Source organism: Quercus suber, unplaced genomic scaffold (assembly GCF_002906115.3).
Source record: "Quercus suber isolate HL8 unplaced genomic scaffold, Cork oak 2.0 scaffold_384, whole genome shotgun sequence".
Lineage (NCBI taxonomy): Eukaryota > Viridiplantae > Streptophyta > Magnoliopsida > Fagales > Fagaceae > Quercus > Quercus suber.
This window is the reverse complement of record NW_027069836.1, coordinates 274817-279841: the sequence shown is the minus strand read 5'-3', so window position 1 is coordinate 279841 and position 5025 is coordinate 274817.

Below are 5025 nucleotides of genomic sequence, written 5' to 3'. Positions count from 1 at the left end.
CATTTCCAAAATCACATATGTAGTTTAAGGACTCAAAATAGTTCGAATATTCAAACATAATTCATATTCTTAACAATCTTATGACTATAGTCACACTATATTCCCGTGATTGGGCATCAGAGTACTAATGAATAACCCCATTAGTTTGGGTATCAGAATCAATTCATAGTCAGATTATCCATAACCATATATATGAAATCATAGTTTCTAACAAAAATATATCTTATTCAAGCATGTATATAAAAATCATATCTTCAGTATTAAAATATATTTGTAATAATCCTTTACTTGAAATCAGTAATACAATAGAAATAAAAACTCTAACAATTATAAACAATTTTCAGTAGTTAAAAAATACATTAATATAGGCAAAATAAAACCCAATTAGGATAAGGTTGCTTACCTCCAAAAGTCATACTAAAAGGAGCTTCTCTCTAACATTTCTTCTAAAATCCTTAGATATCACCTAAAACAATTTTGTAGGTACCATTTACTCAATAATAATAATAATAAATAAATAAATAAATAAATAAAAACTTGTAACGGTATCCAGTCAGAAGAGAAACTGCTAAAAATATCCATCTTATATATTTTAGAGCTATCATTAATTTATCTATATAAATTTTGTCCCCTCACTAAGCCAAACAATAATCCCCTATTTCTTACACCAAACTCACATAGTCATAATATTTTTGTTTCTTTACTTTTTGCCACAAATAATTCCCTAGGAATAAAACCTATAGAACACACTATACTTTTAGCCATATATCTATAAGCGTTTTTTTTTTTTTTTTGCCACCATTTGTTCTCCTGAGATGAGGACAAACTAAGTACTATATCATACAAAAATCAAAGCACCAGGACATTTACGAATACACCACACCATTTTTTTTTTCTTTTTTTCAAAAGCATGTGAGTCTATGTCGACCTCAAAGCATGCCTAGACTACTAGGCTTCTGTATATCATCAAGTCTAGTACTTAGGTCACTATTCTTTAAAGAAAAATTGTGTAGAAACTTCACACTTACCAGATCGAACAAATCTTAATACAACATAAAAATCTACAGTTTCTATCGCAGTTAATGCAATTAAAGTCTTAGAAAATGTCAGATTTTCAAGATAGGAAGGCACGTTTGGTACGTGTGTTTAAACAACAATTTTCAATTTTTTTTAAAAATACGTGTGGGTGAAAAAGTGTATAAAAATACGTGTAATGTTGTTTAAAAACTGAAAACATATGTTTGAACTCCCGTACCCAATAGGGCCTAGCGTCCAAAATCCTTCTTCTTCATTTACATCATGAAACTCACTAGATATTTAGATCGTTTTACTATTGGCCAAAAATACCCACATAAAAATATTATAATTTCATATAGAATATAGATTTGACAAAATATGAGATTTCTTAGGCTCTTACCTCAAGTGTGTCATTAATCTTTCTCTACCTGAACAAACTCAGAGGTCCTCCTTAAAAAATATCAATCGTTATACTCTAACTTAGTTTATATATAGTTAGGGTTTCAACCTAGTTTTCTAAAATCTCCCTTAGTAATAATATTAATTATAAAATTGACCCCACAAGAGATTTACTTAAATACCCTTCCTTTTAATCTTTTTTTTTTTTTTTTCGAGTATTACACTTGGCATTCCAAAACAGATTCCGATACGAAATTAACTTTCTTGATAGGCAACCCAATAATTGCTTTATCTAATACTATTAGCTTAACTTCAAGGGGTTGGCTTATTGGTTTTTAAAACCTCATAATATCTATAAAACCCTGTGTTCAAAATTCCTCTTCCTATTATCTTCAGGGGTGCCCTAAAAGAATTTCTTCATGTAATAATCTAATTGTTGCTTATCAGTCCCTTTTTGCTTGTGGCTCTTGAATTTTTATGGGTGTGTTTTTTTATTATTATTATAATATAATAGACAATTAGTTTATTCTCAAAAAAAAAAAAAAAAAAAAAGAAGCTATTAGAATATTTTAATTAATAATTACTAGTTTGGTAGCATTATTCTGAATATTTCAATAAGCATAATCAGTGGTGGAGCTAAGATTTCAGTCTAGGAGGGCAAGATTAAAAGAAAGTATTAAAAGAAAAATAATTTATATATATATATAATATATATATAGATAATCCATACAGTAACAAAATAAGTTGTAAATAGACAATTGTAATTACAAGTATATGTTTCAAATTGTTAAAGAAAGAAACCAAAAATAACCAATTTGAAAGCTCGAAAACGTGTTGAAAAGAACAGAGAGTGTCTGTTAGACCTCCCCGATTAAAATTACGGCTCGATAGATTTTACACAACTTTAATATAAAGTGCGGAATAGTGTAAAGCGAGCGGATGAACAATATAGCTACTCTAATCCATAAACTAAACAACACAGCAGTGTAATGGAATATAAAAGAGTAGGGAAGAGAGATGCAAACACAGAAAACACCAAGACGTGTTTTCGAAGAGGAAACCGAAGAACTCGGCGAAAAACCTCTCCGCCGCCCTCCAAGCGGAAATCGATCCACTAGACAATCAGTTGGGATACATGAGTAAGCAAGAGACCCTCCAAGCCTAATCTACCCGATGTACCTAAGCCCTCCAAGCTCCTACTCCAACAAGGCTTCTCGGAACCGTGTCTTGTCTTAGTTATCCGGATCCCGCAACAAGCTCCATGTTGCATCTGCCATTCCAGGCTTCTTCCAATGCTTCCCAGCAGCACCAAAACGTCACACAACACTCTCAAAAGGTGTGGTAAGTGTTTGGGCTATCAACTCTCAATGGTGTGGAAATGGAGAGGGAAGGGTTGAGGAGATACCACAAGCAAGTGTATAGAGAAAGGTGGGGATGACAATCTCTAATTACAAATGTTTGGCTAGGGTTTTCTCTCTGAAGCATTCCTCAACATTTGTGGGTAATGGGGTTTATATAGGATAGGTGCAAAATGTGTGAGTCAGTCAGTACAGGCTGGCAGAACAGCATGTCTCGCGGGTGTCTCGCGGGAAGGCCTTACCCGCGAGATACTCGCGAGAGACAGCTGTCTCCATCTGTCATGACTCTTCGCATTCCAGCATGTGCAGGGCACATGCTTCACTTCGCGGGAAGCTTAGTCGCGAGATACCGCGAGATTCCATCAGCTTCCAAATTGCTTGAGTCTTCACACACTCTCTATCACACACCCCTTACAACAATTCCCACAACAAATACAGGGTATAAACAATTGATAGTAATTACAATCAAATTTGGCACGGAATAAAAGCCAACAAAACACATAGTTGTAAATCACAACTTTACAATCTCCCCCTTTGGCTATTCCGTGACAAAACCCTAAAACAGACTCTAGACTTAAACGTGAGTTTGGGAACACAGGCAAAACTCACTCACACCTAATTCTAGATTCTGATAAGCTCTTGAAACATATGAACAAGTAACTCCTGAAACACAACAACAAAATATTATCATTGTATGCAGAAAACTTGAAAAGCATATGGAGCAATAAGCACATGATCAAGCAGAATGAAATAGAAACACTAAATCATGGCAAGATCAAACGAGTAATCACTATACACAAGCAATTACTATGCTCATTCACACAAGGAATGAACATCCGGATATGCAAGATGATAAGCTCATATGAAGAGTACCATTTGCACATCCAACACTCAACCAATGCAAAATACTTGAAGAATTTGCATCTAGGAACAATCCTACTAGGGCACAAGAGTGTTCATCACTCAACCAATGCATAGAACGTATATGCATCTAGGAACAATCCTACACGGGCACAAGAGTGATGTAGTGAAGTAAATGTATGACATTAAACTTCAATAGCACAAGCATAAAGGCTGCATAAGCAAAGTATTGCAAATACATGGCACAAACCATAAAAGCCTACAAATCATGCAATGAAACAAAACAACCCTTAAAGCTTACAAAAGCAACATGGGTACATGCAAAGAGTGCTACAAAGCATAGAGAATATCACAAAAGAAACATCTGAAAATAAATACTTAAATAAAGCATAGTATCAAAGCTTTAAACACAAAACAAGTAAACATAGGAACTGTTGACTTCTTCTCCCCTATCTCCATACTCCCCCTATCAATGACATCATCTCCCCCTTTGTCATGGAATAGCTAGTCATCCCCTTCTAGCTTCCGTTGAATTTCGTCCATCTGAGTTTGGAGAGATGTGAGCTGTGAATCAAGACGTCGGTGGTGAGTGTACATGATAGTCGCAAATCCGGACATCTTTGTACTCATCTCTTGAAGAGCAGTAAAGATATTGTTGATCTGTTCATCATTGATACGAGCTGCAGAACTCGAGGAACCCGATGGTGCATGAGTTTCTTGCTTGTGTTCTTCTTGGCATGGCTCATACTAGCATGGAGAGACCGAATGTTGATTGGACTTGGCCTTGGATATGGACGTTCATCATCCAATGGACGGACACCTTTGAGCTTCAAAATCTTTGAAATAAGGCGAGAGAAAGGAAGACAATTCCTTGAAGCAGTGCGGTCAACTGTTTTTGCCAAAATGTGAAAGATATGAGAGCACACATCAATCTCGACATCCGTGATCAGATCGTTCAAAAACAAAGCTCGACCAAGGTTCATATATCCGGTGCTGGACAAGGGATAGAGATTGCTACACATGATCATTGAGAGAAGTCGTAGCTCGGAAGAGAGAGATGCCACATTGATTGACTTCTTAGTGGATGAGAATTCCAAATCAGCTCCTAAAGACTGTCTGAGATATTCTTCATCGGGGTTCAGCTCATCATATACGGCGGTATGGGAGTATTGGCCGGTTAATGTGTAGAATTTCCGCCAAGTACATTGGTGTGACAGAAAAGCTCTTTCCTCGAACCCAACATTTAATCTCATCGCCGACGACACTGGCATTGGCATAGAATTCCTTAACCATGTTCTCGAATGTATCCTCGAAAGTTGACAGCAGATAGTTCCAATCTTTCGTGGCAAACCAAATAGGTATGTGTGTCTTTGAGTGATGGCTGGTCACA